At 33.6% G+C, this 16,447-nt stretch overlaps 1 protein-coding gene across 2 annotated transcripts in view; it reads left to right on the top strand.

The window, feature by feature from the left end:
* Positions 1–16,447, top strand: part of LOC149031084 (E3 ubiquitin-protein ligase mib1-like) — a 207,594-nt gene that overhangs the window by 122,308 nt on the left and 68,839 nt on the right. Inside the window, exon 1 of one of the 2 annotated variants that reach the window (XM_089176878.1) lies at positions 14,495–14,635. The exons of the other annotated variant lie outside the window; for it this stretch is intronic. The gene's annotated coding sequence lies outside the window, so the exon portion shown is untranslated. Of the gene's footprint in view, positions 1–14,494; positions 14,636–16,447 lie in introns of those variants that run through there. 2 annotated transcript variants of the gene reach the window in all.

Genomic DNA, 16,447 nt, shown 5'->3' with positions numbered 1-16,447 from the left:
TGTGAATATCAAATGTAAAAATAATAATTAATTCTATTTATATTTAGTCAATTTACAGATCATTGAGGGTTAATTGTTTTTCTGTAGAATAATTTTTTACATTATCTAATTATTAAAACTATAAACCCAAGATTATTGTTTTTTGTATGTAATATTAATAATACTAATTAAATAAGTCAATGAAATTTAAAAACAATTTGTATTGAATAAAAATAAAATTAATGTTTATGCTAAAATCTGTCAACAAAATTAATTACATTTCTAATCATTAAGGGTTGGTTAGCATATTTACATATTTACCTTCAAATACTTCATCCCTATCTTTCTCTCTTTCTTTTTTATTCTCTAAACAAATTTACCTTATTTCATAATATTAATAATACTACCCATTATTAAATAAACAAGAAAATTTTCAAACAACGATTTATATCCACTAAATAAAGTTATTTTTTCCTGGTAAAAATCTTCAAACGAAATTTATTAAATTTCAGATCGTTAAGGATTGCGGTAGCATCAATTCTCACCACAAACTACTTCATCCTCCCTTCCTCCCTCCCTTCCTCTCTTTCCTTTTTTCTCTAACAATGTTTTTAATCGTTGCTTTAGAAAAGCTTGGGTGGAATACATTAGTCATCGAGACGACCGGCACCACCATATTTTACAGCCTTTTCCCCCTGTCCCTTTTCCTTTCCCTCTCTCTCTCTCTCTCGCTCTCTTTTTCGTAGAAACTTTCGAAAGTTCGACCATCCTTCTTCTCCGTCGACCCTTTTTTTCTCCTCTCTTCCACACAAAACTACAACACAAGTCCGAGATAGCACGAGAGCACGTAGCGAGAGGCTAGCTAACTCGAGCTATCTTTCGTTGGGTAGTGTCGGTGCCCTCTGACCCTTCATCCAACCCTCTAACCAACTCACCCACCCACTCCATACACAACACACTTCCCCGCCTCACGAATAATTTCCAAACTGGGCCAAGGGAAATTAGCATTTAGAGTATTTTTCCGCTTATTCGTGTAATCGTTTTCCCCGTGAGTACGAAATGTCGAAGTGGTGGAGATTCGAAAACCGGTCATAAAATACAACGCGTCGACGAGAGCCAATTCGTTTTCGATTTTCGTTAAATCTCTAGAAAACTGTACGAAGATAATCAAGGTTTACGATGATAGTCGAACGAACCCTACCACCACCATTCACGGTTAAGATCGAATAAGAGAAAAAAAAACAAATAAAAGAATAAAAAGAATAACGAGGAATCAAAAAGAATTGGGAATCAAAAAGGAACGTTCATTTCTTTTTCTCGCGAAAATGAGAAAAACACGCGGTCTTGTCCTGATTCATCCGAGTCTTCCAAGGTCCATCATCCTCTTCGATCTTTGAGTTTAGCAACGTACTGTTTTCAACAGAATTTCTTCTTCTTTTATCCTTTTCCCTTCCCCTTCCCCTTCCCCTTCCCCTTTCCATTCCCCTTCCCCTTCCTTATTCGCGTATCCTTCGTGTCACGGTTTACGGGCAGAATCGTAATCGAACCGGTGGAGACCACCCCGACTTCTTTCATTGCTCGCGTAAAACGTTTCGATTTGCAATTTTCTCTGCTTAACTGCCATACTCGCTCTTTCTCTCTCTCTCTCTCTCTCTCTCTCTCTCTGTCTTATGTTCTTTCTATTTCTTTCTATTTCTTTTTCTGCACAGCAGTTCAAATAGAAAGGACTACATACCGTTTCGATCTTCCAACTACGAACTGTTTCTTCTCAAACTGTCCCACCCATCACCACCCATAACCCCATCCTCATCCTCATAGTAGTCGCATTTTTCTCCTTTCTTTCTCTCTCTTTTTATCTTTTTCTCTCGATAGACTAATACTATTCGAGTTTGCAAACGTTGAAATTACATAGTACTTGAAAAACACTGTTATGTTGGATAACATCATTTTCACAAGAATAGATACTAAGTGTGTATTTAAATTGTTTCTATTTCTTCTTCTTTTGATCTTGGATACCTCGTGTACTTAAATAAATAAATGATCATTTTACTTCAAACATATTATTATCTAACTGGGTGCTTTCTTGATCACACAATATCAGGAACTATAGAAAAGTTATAGGAAATGTTTTGTTTATTCACGGTACTCGGTTTTTCTATAATATATTTTCTAAATTTATTAGAAAATGTATATTTATAAGTGTAAGATTCGTGAAAAAAAACTGGACCGCTGGACTGACTGGACCGGGACTCGAACCACGGATCTTTCGCTTTCCGGGCGACTGCTCTTTAACCAATTGAGCTATCCAGGGCCCACCGACCAGTTCCCTTCCACGAATGCTTACCAAGTTTGGCATGGAGGCGTTCGTCCCACATAAGCAAATAAATAAAAAGATCGATCAAATTTAATCAGTTAACTACATTTCATATGCATATGTCAACGTTAAGTTATATAATTCATTTAAATCGTGAAACCCTAAGTTTAACTAACTGTAGATCGTTCATTAAAAAGAAAAAAGAAGACAAATATTGCCTTTAAACGAATGAATTGGTTCAACGAAGAAATAAATTATTTACTTTTAAAATTAATATGTTTTAACGTTAAAAGTCCAAGATTAAGAGTATTTATATATGAAATTAAAGTTTGAACGATTTAAAGCACGTTTGGAAATTTGCCGGGGTACTTTAAAGCTTTGCTTGAACGCGAAGCCTTGAAAGAAATTTATCGGGCGTGCGTCCGAATAGTATACACGGGTATTCCGCAAAAGTGGTAAGAGGAAAAAGAGGGTGACCCTCTTGCCATCTCTTCCTCAAAGTTGCCCTCGCTTTCCTGGCGCTTCGCTGTCTCGGCCGGAGGCGTCCCAGAGTCTGCTGGAATTTTCGGTTAGCCCGATTCGGATACATACTTCTTTTATTTCCCTTCTCTTTCTATCTTTCTAATCGTTGAAGTAGAAGAAGAAGAAGAAGGATCAGAAGCATAAGCAAAAGAAAAAGGAAAAGAAGAGTGGGGGAGGGTATGTTTCGATAGAAGGAAAAACCGGACTTATTTTCTTTCCTTTTTTTCGATCCTTTCCTCGTACTCGTACCTACAAGTCGAAATGTTGACTGAATCGATCGACGAAAACTGCAAGCTGTTTTATCTTTTTTTTGGGGAGGATTTCCGACTCGAGCTAGCACATATATTGAATCGTTCGACGATCCTTCTACCGATACTGTGTTTATGATCGTACGAATGTCGTATTACACATGACCAATACTTATTATGCCGATTTCAACGATTTCAAATGAACAAAATGTTGACGATTTAAGAAAAACTAATATACTTTCTTAACTAAGGACTCTAAAATTTCAATTTTTCACCTAAGTTATCGAAAAATGTATAAAGAATAATCATATTTTCTTATGAAGTAAATGTCTTTAAGAAAGGTACTGTTCTCAATCAAATATTTAAAAGTAAAATACAATTTTTTAATTTTAATAATCAAAAATTACGTCAGGAATGAGAGAAATAAAAATTGTTATATTTATCATTTTAATTTTTATAAACTATAAATTTAACTTTTAGAAAATATCAAAATACAATTAAATTAATTGAACGAAATAGAAATTAATAAGGTATTGTGAAATTTATCCTACGATAAATAGACACTGAAATTATTTGTTTGCCACCAATAAAATATTTGTCTAATCTTCGTATATTTCGTCATTACGAAAAAGAAGAAAAATAAACCAAAATGAAAGAGAAAGAGTGGGGGAGAGAAAAAAATTACATTGAAACGTGTAGAAGATAAGAAAATAGAATTCCATCTAAGAAAAACAAGAGAAAGAAAAAGATCGGATCTTGAACAGAAAGATCCAGGGAAAGATCGAAAGAAATAAGCTGTGAGGATGATAGGATCGACATAATACAATAGTATTCGAGGTCAGCGTTATCGTATACGAAGTTGGCCTCATTGTCATCGTTTACTCGATCGAAAACCCCGTAGATCTCTCAGGGGAGTCGAAATATCGTTTGCGCGAGCTCTTAAATTCTCTGAAACGTGGAATTGCCATGCTCTCCTACCCGTTCGCATTCGACAGACAAATGGCGGTCTAGCAAAAACTCCCCCCGTCGTTTTCGGGGAGCCATTACGATTTAAATTAGTTCCCCCGCGAATAGTAGGATACGCGAGAAAGGCGAAGGTACTGCATTAAAAAGGAAGATAGAAAGAGAGAAATAAATGAAAGAAAAGAGGATATGGGAACGGAAACGGAAGAGAGAGAGAGAGAGAGAGCAGTCGAACGATCTTTTTCAATTCTTCGAGACGAAAGCTCAAAGTATACGTCTACTAAAGATTTTAGTTAGAAAGGTCAGGGATCGATGAAAGAAGATAGTAAGGTCCCATCTAAATTCTATCGAAAGTAGATACAGGAACCCTACAAATAATTTGATCCTTTTCCATCTACATCAGCGGTACTCAACCTTTTTCCTTCGTTGCTTGCATCCCGCAGATTTCCTACCGGACCGATTGAAAATCCATCATCAAAAATAGAACAAATCATCAGTTTGGAAAACAAAAGGTTCATTTAAACATTGTTCTCAAGCGTGGTTAATTTTAAATATTAAAAAAAGAAAGATAAATTCATGACTGAACGAGACAGACCACACTGGAAAAATGTTGAGTATAACTGGTCTACATCGTATCTGATTGTAAAAGTTCATAGTATCAGCTCATTAAAATTTCTAGTAGTAAGAAAAATGTTTTATATCGTATCGTACTTACTATACTTACTATATCAATTTGTATTCCTGTTACACATCAATCTCGTTAAAATAAAATAAAGTCGAAATTGTTTAAGAACAAATTGTCAAAAAGAATCGTTTTAAGATACAAAATTAAACGAATACTTTTGTCCTTAGTTTCTGCATTTAATTGTCCTTTGAATTGTTTTACAACAAGTGTCATTCTTGATGCAATTAACGCGAAACGTCAAACGCGCGTGGCTCGAAAAACGATGACTAGAAATCTAACGAAAACGATTCTGTTTATTGCTCGAAAGCACAATTCACAATCATGACATGCCCGACCTCGTCCTATGTCATCCTTGGTCGTCCTTTCCAACTCCACCGTTTTCTATACTAAAAGCAAGAACAGCAAGAAAACAAGCTACCATTATGTGACATAATAAATTTCACTTATATATTTTAGTATATATGTTACTTTATGTATACACTAGATAATTATACTATACGAAGAAACACGAACAATTTCACAAAGTTCACCAAAAGGGTGAACACACGTTGGCTGATATGAGACTACTAAAATTAATCGAGCAACTAATTAACACCTTGCAAAACCTATGTAAATACCATTTGTTTTCCTTCTTCTTCTTTTGGTCATCTGAATTTCTTGCTTGTGATGAGATTAAACATTGAACCTACCAAATTAATATATGTCAATAGGTCAGATAACCGATTTTCAATAATTATAATTATAAATATTTATTTATTGCATAAAAATTGTTTTATATTTATTATTCAAATTAGTACTAAATTATTATCTGCTTTCAATTATTCAGAAGATATTTTTTTCACGATTCAAATGTTTATAATATCAAATTTGGAAGAACTAATTAAATAAGAATTCGTCTAAAATGTTAAAAAATAAAACACACTATTAATACATGCTGGTATTTAATAACAAACATTAGTAATAAAACTCTATAATTATCTTTTAAATAGATCTTATAAATAAATGACTTATTCTGTATCGACATAAATTAACAACGATCATTTAAACAGTTAACCAGTTCATTTAACAGTTCATTTAACGCAATCCAATATCATGAAAGGTTGTAGTCTAAACGTATTTCAAATAAATTCTATTGCGTTAACGTCGGTCAATTTTAGTTTCATTTTGAAATACCGTTGATTCTATTATTATTGTTTAAATAAATTTCTATCAACGAGTATAACACCTTTGAAATAGGATTTTGGTTGGATATTTAAACAAGCTTAAGGATCGATAAAAGCTGAATTCTCTCTTTCTATCTATCTATCTATCTATCTATCTATCTATCTATCTATCTATCTATCTATCTATCTATCTATCTATCTATCTATCTATTTCTCAATACCAAAGCCGATACATTAAGAGTTCGTTAGGGCACGTTAAAGTCTAATGAGGTGGAAATTCCAGTGTGGTTTATAGGTTCAAAAACAGGCGCGCAGCGCGAATAATCGATCTTGCGGTTATTGGGCAGACGAGTAATCGAAAGTGCGCTTAATCCGTGTTCGAGTATACTACTCAAAGTACCTTCCATAGGCGTTCGGGATAATTGTAGTTCTATTGTACTTTAGTTTAAGGTACAGAAACTTATCTCGTATCTTGTTCCTGAGAATTCATTCGAGAAACACAACACGCGGCACAACTTCAGGCCCCAAGCCGATTTATTATCTTAACCAGTTTAAATCACCAAAATTTCAGTCCCAAAGCACCCACCTCTTTCTCTCTCTCTCTCTCTCTCTCTCCCTCTTCAACCTTACAATTAATACTTCCTCAAGATTTTATCTTCGTTAGATCGACGGCTTTACGACTTCCTCCAACTTTCCCACTGGGATCTTAATATAATAGCTAATTTAAATGACAAACGATAATTATATTACTTTATCTCGTGAAAATAGATTGTACCGAGGGATATTAAAGTAATATTAATTAAATCAATTTAACGTTTACGCTTTTTTTTTTTTTCATTTACCCAACAACTAGCCGAATAAATTAACGATATAACCAAACACATATATAACAAATAAAATCATAAAATAAAATCTTCGGTATTATTCTTCTTCCGGATATTACATTTTTTTTTCTTTTTTTTTTTTTTTATAAATATCATAAATATTACGCATACACTCGTGCGTGTGGAAAACGCGTTCGTTGCTCGTAATCGTTTTTTTTTTCCGAAATAAAATTATTTTTCAATGTTTTATAGAAACGTGTAGACTTTTATCTGCTGGTATATCCTCGAATTTACGAAGTGGAAATAAATTTGGTATTAAATAAAAGGAGCCTGAAAGAAAAGAATAAACGGGAGAAGGAGGAAAGGAAAAGGGAAAGGGAAAGGGGTGGGAAAGAATAAGACAGTATTCATAACGCAAGACGACAAGGTCGGATTAACCGATGGCTCGAAACGTTCCTAAAGTAAATCGCGTCCTCCTACCGATGTCGTCGCCTTTGCAGAATTAAGAAGGAGGGGTCCAGAGGGATTAAGCCTTGCGCCAAGATCTTACGGAATCCTAAAGGATTTGCGAGGCAGGCCGAAACGTCGCGGTCTTAGCTACTCATGATTTATTAACGGGTGTCCTCCTTTAAACCGTTCCTTTTGTTCTTTATCCGGAATCCCTTTTTCGCGAAAAATATTGTACGTTGCCAATCCTTCCTGTACAAAACTAAAATAACAAAAAAAAGAAATAAAAAAGAAAAACATTCGTACCGTGGATGGCAAGCAATGATGGGAAACTTAAGAAATGGTATACAAAAAAAAATTGGAATTTGGATGAAATAAAACGAATAAAAAAACATTAGTATGATGGTTAGAAAAGTATTGGTAGACGTAAGAAAAGAAAATGAAAATATTAATATTCGAAAAGAGAACTTTTGTTAAATTTTTGGGTTGTTTATGTTACAAGTTTATAATACGTGACATGGAACCTTTTTACATCTATCCATTTAAATAGGAAAAAAATTGTTACAGGACGTAAAATATTTGAACTTACACATGTAAAAATATTTGAATAAAAAGTCAACATAAAAATTAATGATATTTATTATTTAATAAAAAAGAATGTTATGTTTCTACGTGATTATTTAACATTCGTTAAACTATCGTTAAAATATCGTGTACAAATTGAAAGTTGGAAAACGTTGAATTAACTGCTACTATACACACCTACGATATACACTTTTGGTTATAATTCAGTGACAAGTCGAAGTCGGTCGAGTTAGAGTCGCGAAATGGTCGCAAATGCAATAATAAATGAGTATTGCCAGTGACGTGTGTCGTAAAGTGGCGCAAACGCGCACCGGTATCCGCTTTGATTTCGTTCTCGACGTTGAAAACATTACCGGGGAGAGTCTATCGATTCGTTTACGTCATTGGCGACAGGAATCGTGCGACTTTTAGAGTCCTTTTAATTAACGACTTCGAGAAAGAGAGATATTTCCAAGCACTTTCGGTGACACGCGTTGTGAAATGCGAAAATCGTAACGAAACGGAACGCGGTTACATCGAAAAGTAAGCTCGTTAAAAGTCAATATCGTAAATGTACCCTTCTTTTAAACGATAATCAACTAACTTTATCAAATATCACGTAGATAAAATACTACGCGTTCATTCGATTATACGATAATTAAAAATTGTTAGTAAAATGTTTATAGAAAATTATCAAAATAAATACGATATTTAAATGTCGTTAATTGATTAGAAAACAATAATTTTAATAAATCGATCAAAGGATTGACAGAATTAATACGAACCCTAACGCTAATTGCTCTCTCTCTCTCTCTGTTTACCAATTCTAAACTAACTGCTTTACATTTATTCTACACGGTTATCGGTCGAATTATTTCATAGAAAAATGAATTAATTCTTGTTTGAAAAAAAATTACAAATTTAAATTCAGTAATTCAAACCACTGTCAAAATTAATAAACCGAATATTTGCGCCACCATAACGACTCGATTTACAACTATTAACACATATTATTTTATATTATTATTATAACGCAAAAATCGTTGCAATTTACAATGTAAATGACTAATACAATTTTAAATAAATATTAACCTGACTGACCTACTTTTATAATAAACCGATACACCACTAACATTCAATTGTAATATTTTCTTAATTTTCCGATAAAACAAGAATGCTTTAAACAAAACTTTGATGATCTTCGATTACGATCTAACCTCCCATTGGTATGATCCTTTGGAATTAGATGGAACAACAGAAATCTCGCTCGTTAAATATTCATTTCCCTTAGCCACAGTTTCATTCTCTTTCGAAAACCCTACGGTAGTCGTTCGTCTCGCTTAAAAATTAACAGCCGTACGTGAATACCGAAAGGGAGATAGAACGAAAGAGAAATTGAGAGAGAAAGAGAGAGATAGAAAGATAGGATAAAAGAGAGTGAGAGAGAGAGAGAGGTGTGTACCGGTTTTCGCATTCGATTGTCCCGCTTGCATGCACGTAAAGGTCCGATAGCGGTACGGTACCGAACGAGTTATTCAAATCCTGTAGGAAGAGTCCCTCCCTCGGCTCGTTCCAACCGATTTTCCTCTCGCTCCACCACCCTCCCCACCAACGAGTTTTCCTGTCTCTCCCGCCCACCCTCGTAAATAACGTTATTTATTCGCGAATTTGTTTTTCCCTCGCGGTACCCACCGCGAACACTGGGACGTCGACTGAATGCATAAACCGTTTTCTCTACCAAAACCACCACCTAGCCTTCATCGTTTCTTTTCTTTTCTTTTCTTTCTTTTCTCTTCACTTTTTTTTCTCCCTTCTCTACTTCTCCTTCTTCTTCTTCTTTTTGTGATCTATGAAAGTAGACTTAGCTATCGTCATCATCACCATCATCATCATTGTCATCGTCCTTCAACTTTTTGTTCTTTCTTACTCGTTGATCTAACCCCCCTTCCCTCAATTATCTAACACACTTTATATCGTCAAAGTTTCTCTATTCGCGATTATGATGATCCTTGGGAAAATAGGATCAGCAACACGAATTTGCTCGAGTTATGCGCATGAAAATTCCTCTCGTTTCTATCGAAATATTATCTAAAGAGAGAGAGAGAGAGAGAGAGCTACTGGTTGGTAGGGGTAGTTTCGAAAGAACACGAGGGGTAAAACATGGAATCTAATACGAGATGCTTCCCAACCGATGTTGAGTGTGTATCTGTGTCTGTTATGCATATGTTAGTGTGTATATTCGATATAAGTGTATACATGCATGTATGTTTCTATACATATATATATATAGATATATATATGTGTGTGTGTGTGTGTGTGTTTGTGTTGTAATAAACGTGGAAAGTTTTCGATGACCGAAAGAATTTCTGATAACGGTGTTTCCTACGGCACGAAACGAACACCAGTAGAGCAGAACAGGGTGCCGTAGTGCAACAACACTGACGCAGTTTTCACAGAATGTAATATGTACCGTGCATGTATTTATGTAGCTACGTAAACGCTTTCGAGCTTTTCGAAATTTGCTCGGTCATCGAGAGAAAGAGAACAAGAGAGAGGGAGAGAGAGAGAGAGGGAGAGAGAGAGAGAGAGAGAAAGAGTGAGAAAGAAAGAGAGAGAGAGAGTTTTGCGATAAAAGCTTCGATAATAGAAAAATAGAGATAACCAGTTGATCGTTGTTTAAAATAATACCCACCGTATAATACATGCATCCGTGATATTACCGTTATCGGTAAACGTTCGCATGCTCGCATTTAATCTTACGATCAAGAACGATTAAGATAATACTATTTTTTATTTCGTTATATTTCGGAAAAACGTGAGGAATGGTGGTAGGGGTAGGTGGTACGAAGGGGTTTGGGATTGAATAAATAAAGCTCGAAAAATCTACCCTGCCAAAAATGTTGGAAATTTTTCTACGGGACGTACGTTTTGGTTGTGTACGTTGGTTTTTATTTTAATATCCTTTTTTTTTTGTTTGATTATTTTTCCTTTTTTATTTTTAAACACACCGAACCCGGTTTTTTTTTCTTCAAAATTTTTTGTTGTTTTTGTTTTGTTTTTACTCTTATCAAACGTCATCTATAACACAATAATTCGTTTTTCCCGCACACCGGATTAACTAGTAAATCCGATTTTTTCCAAAACAACGCGCTGGAAGTCTCGGCGCATTGTAAAAGCGCCTCCACCAACCAACCACCCGTCGTCGTCTATCCCAACTGTATGGAACAAACTGTGTAATCGACTGTACGCTTGGAAACGAATCACGGGCCATTTGTTGTATTAAAATGTGATTAAAACATCGTGAACGAATTGTGATTTATATTTCTGAAATATGAACTTATTCGCGTCCAGGGTATTTTCTCGCATAAAGCGCCAGTTCACGCTTGTAAAATAAATTTTGACGTTAAATACGCATCTCCCTTTTCTAATACTAACATTATCGAATCGTACATGTATATACTATATATCTATTTATTTATTTATTTATTTATTTATCGCGCTTAATAACAAAATTAAAACGAGTTTCGCGATTAACTGGCTTTTTATTATTCATCGCTTAATACGTAAAACACGGTTATCGTCTATTCTAATTCTTATCATTCCTATAAATAAAAAAATATATCCTAAAACTTTACTCTAGTCTGATATTAACGACCGTACAAAATTCATTAAATTACAATAATAATAATAAAAAGAATAATATGTTTTTACACACGTAAAGTTGAGGTTGAAAAATTTTGAATTTAAGAGTGAAATCATTTTTTGTAATCTTTTTTTAAAATAACAGATTTTGTTTTTGTCGAAACTTAAAACTTTTCAACTCTTCTTCGCATCATAGATTGAAAAAAGAAAACAAAGAATATGCTCCATTGATAAGCAAAAGTAGAAATGATTGATTCAGCGTTAATTTTAAAAAAAAAAAACATAATGATGTACGATCTAACGCCCGTTCCACTTTGCGAAATTACCAGAGAACAGTGAAGATAACTACGATAATGACAATGACGACGACGACGATCGTCATTGTGCTAGGCGAAGCGTTATCGATTTATTCCACTTCCAGCAATCGTGCAGTTTTGCGTATCAAGCTTAAGTCATGCGAGTAGATGATAATGGACAATTGATCATTCGCAATGGCTATTTCTAATCCAGTACCATTCACGACCACTGATTTACAATATACATATGTCCAAATATTACCTCGGACTTCAAAATTAAAATCAAAAATTCAAATTTTAAATCAAATGCAAAGTTTTAATCTTTTGATCGTTTTATATCCACAAAATATACATATATAAAACGAACAAATTGTATCCACCTATTAAATCGAAAGTAATTAAAAAAGAAAATATAAAAAACAAACAAACAAACAAAAAATGACCGAAATATATGATAGAAAGAAAGAGGGAGTAAAAAAGAATAAAAAAGGGGAATTAAATAAAAGTAGATAGGATCGACGTTCTTTCGAATAACATTTCAATGTTTCGATTTAATCGATGAATCGTAAAACGATGCGTTTTGGTAATTGCAAAACGAGAAGGTAACCTTTTCCGTTATGTCTCTGCGTCATTGCTCGCCAACTCGATCGGATCGGTGATTTTAATGTGTCGCGAGTACGTTGCCTATGGTCCTCGGTGTTCCACGCATCAATGATGACGTAACGTGTGTGAAATCAATTAAATCAATTAGCGGTACGAGTGGACGCAACCGTACATACACACACACACATACTCACGTACCTATCTAAATACATACTTATATACATACATTCATATGTATTATTATACACACGAACATTTACTTTACCTAAATTCAAACTTATTCTACATACCTACATCACTTATAATCCTTTAACATTGCTTTCTTTTACTTTGAAACTCATTTCTTCCTCTGGGTGTTTAATTAAACCGCGGTTCTCTTAATTTCCTAGCTCACTGTTCAACGTATCGCACAACAAAACTTTTAACCACCCTCCCTCCTCCCCTTCATCCTATTCCTCCTCCTCCTTCTTCAATCCCTAACTTTTTATTAAATCCAACATTTTTCTTCCCCATTTTATATTTCGTTACTTCACATCAGACCGTTTAAATATATCTCCTACCTCTGGCACCTTTGTTGCAATTTTTTCTCCTCTCTCTCTCTCTCTCTCTCTTTCTTTTTCTCTCTCTTTTTTTCCCCCGCGTAATTAACAGAGCTTCCACAACGAGCACAGATATTTTTTTTAAGATAAATTTTTATTATTTTCTTTTTTCTTTTTTACCTTTCCTTTTTTCAAACGCATGACTGATAATACCGTACGATCGATATTTTGTCGATTATTAACGAGCCTCGATTTAAATCACTTGATTTTCGTTTTAACGCGGCCCGATATCGCGAAAATGTAACTATCATCGATCGCTTTTATAATGTGCCATCCATATCAAATCGATGATAATCGATAGATATCGTCAATGAAAGTCTCTTTCTCTTTTTTCATCGTTGGATTACGTTACTCAAACGCATATGTGACGTCGCCACGTTTATTTATTATAGGATGAAAATTTCAATGAAAATCTAACGCGACACTATATTCGACAGTTTGATCAAAATATTTATAAAATGTATTACTAATGAAATATTAATATGAAACAAATTTTATTTCTATATATGAAAATAAATCATTTTAAAATTCATTTTTATTTATTTAATATTGCATGATTTCTTTATATTTATCTATATCATATATATATATATTAAATGAAATATTAAAATTCTTATTTGAAAATAAATAATTTTAATTCATTTTAATTAATTAAAACATTATGAATTTTCTGAGCTACCTTATATCATAAATATTAAATATTCTTTACAAATATCAGGTAACCCCAGAAAGTTCGTGCCGTTTCTAAGTTCGTGTATTATTTATCTCTTCATCAATTAAAACTATACGAACTTTCTAGGTTACCTTATATTTTAGTGTATAATATATTCTTTGCTAATATCAGGTAACCGTGAAAGTTTATGCTATTTTTAATCAATAAAGGTAATTGATACGCAACCATTGAACGGCAGATACTTTTTTGATTACTTAATATAATCAATATTTGCTATATAAAATTAAATATAAAATTCAAAAAGACTAATACAAAATATTAATTTCCATATTTTAAATGTTTGACATCCTTCAATTAATGTCCATCAATATCACAATATTCCATTCACTTTCAAAACTGTTGCCCTTTACCATAACGTTAAATTAAATTGAATTAAAATTGTTGAGTCTCGAAAAAAAGATACTTGTATTATTTTATTTAAATAAAAAAAAGAAACCAATAGTTTAACCACAAAGAATAATTGTTTCTACGTTAGACTCGAAACTTTTTTATCAATTATTTTCGGTTATTTTAAAAAAAATTCATTTGTTCGTACAAATTTACTGCTTTTACGAATTCAACTAAGAATTTCTAATTTTTTGTTTATAGTATATAAATATACGTTTATTATAATTGACGAGAAATGAATTTTAATTTGTAAAAGTAAATTCATAGGTGGTGGTAATAACCCGGAGAGAAGTTTGCTTCGAAGAAAAGCTAATTTAAGCCCTTGAGTATTTCGTATTAGTAACCTCCGCAGCCGACGCCTCTCGAGGATCGTCTTCTAGGATACTAGTGTGTATACCAGCAAAGGCTCCTAGCACGGAGTACCAACCATGCTTACCAAGCTCTTGGACGAGGTCCTTGAGCAAATGCAGACCCTTCGAGAGTAGCAGCTGCTGCACGCTGGCTGACTGGCTGGTGGTGGTCCTTGTTCTCGAAACGCGTTAACGGGGATCGTGCTCTCCGAGGATCTGGAAATTTTCCTACGCAAATCGAGTTCTCGTCGGTCGTTATCGATCATCTTACGTTCTCTTCTAAGATATAACCTTCTTTGAGAAATAACACACAAAGGTTTGTAAGATCAATTTTCATTGTCTTGAAAAAAAATCAAATCAACTTCTCATTCTTTCTCTCTTTTGATATCATTTTCTGAAAGGTGGATAAAAATGTGAATTTTGTATTATAATAGCTTAGAACAATTATGAGAGGTGTCATTGGTAAAGTTTCTTTTCAATAGGTCGTTCTATTTTTTTCTAGTTTTGATATTATATTTTGTAAATACAAAAAAAAAAATAAATAAAACTTTTCTATTTTTTGAAATTTGTCTCTAACATCGATCGAAAAATAAATATTGGTTTTATTGCACCGACGTGCATGCAATTGCTATTACATATTTTTCAAAATATTTCGCAAACTGATCCATATCTGGATGTTATACCCCTTTTATTAAAAAAAAAAAGAATAAACCGATCTACTATGATATTCCTTACGTGGCGGGATACGTTGGAAATATTTAATTATACTATTTTTAAAACGAAACGAAAAGCCGTGCGAAAAAAGGAGATGATTTCTAAAGAGAAAACGTGAAAGGTTAAAAGATAGTTGAATTTTCTCCAACGAGGGAGAAGAGATAGAACGAACAGCTAGGAAGCTAGGCTAGCTAGGAGGAGGTATGTCGATAGTTAAAGCAATAACGATCGGCACTCCTTCGAATTAGCGTCGTAGAACGGTCTGTAGGAAGGCCGTTGGTGGCCCGTAGAACGGACCATACAGCATCCATCCGGATCAACCGAACGAGGGCCCATCTGGGACGGATGTTCCAGCTCTTGGCTTTGGTCCCTCCCTGTTACAGCTGCGTCAGCTCCGTTAACATCGTTACCGCTATCGTCGTAATCATATTTCGCCGTACAAGACCGCCCGTGCTAAACGAGATTACCCCCGTCCTAGTAGGGGAAAACGGAAAGAGAAAGGAAGAGCGAAAGAGAGAATATTGAAATAAAAAGGGGAAAATAAAAGAACTTATACCTCGGTAGGATACCTTCCAACGATGTATCAACGAACCCAAGCGCTTACCTAACTTTTGACTCACTCACTCACCCACCCACTCACTTTCTCTGCATTCTTGTTTTAACCAACCCCTTTAACGTTTAACTCTTTTTAATTGAGCCAAATTATGCTAAGCTACACCTATCCAAAAAATTATTAAAAATTACTTTAATACGGATTTTATCATTTATTAAGATTTTTTCTGGTTTCGAACAAAATTACCAACTAATAAAATAATTCTTTTTATTACGCCATTATTATTTAATCTATTACTGGACCATAATTTCGTTTAAGGCTTTGAACTAAATAAAATGTACAGAATTATATATAATATGTATGTTCTTTTTTTCTACGGGAAATAAATTTAAATTTACTCAATTTATTCAGATCATCGAGGATTGGTAGCTTTTTGCATAAATTTGCCTAATTTTCTTTACCACTTATAAATTAATAGACTCATTGCACTTTGATCGATAGATACATTTTACCATTTCACGTTATCACATGGTAAGAAGAAAATTTTCGAGAGAGAGGAAAAAAGGAAAATTAATATATCAACCTGAATATTTCGATTTAAAAATATTGATTAACATATATAAACACGTAAAAATTTTTTTATTAAAATATATTTAATCAGGCTAATGATTATATAAGTCATTTGGTAAATAATAATTTAAAAAAGATGAATGAGAAAAATGATTAACCCATAATAAACAATCATAATCTCCAGATAACGTTTTATTAAAGATCCTAAGAGAATGAAAATAAATACTTTTTGCAAAAACTCGGACGACTATTTTCATTAAATGGGTGTTCTGATTAAAAAACATCACTAAA

This window comes from Polistes dominula, unplaced genomic scaffold (assembly GCF_049000335.1).
Source record: "Polistes dominula isolate Pdom_NZ unplaced genomic scaffold, Pdom_raw_medaka contig_12, whole genome shotgun sequence".
NCBI lineage: Eukaryota > Metazoa > Arthropoda > Insecta > Hymenoptera > Vespidae > Polistes > Polistes dominula.
The sequence above is the reverse complement of the archived record's forward strand: the minus strand, read 5'-3'. Positions and strand labels throughout refer to the sequence as shown.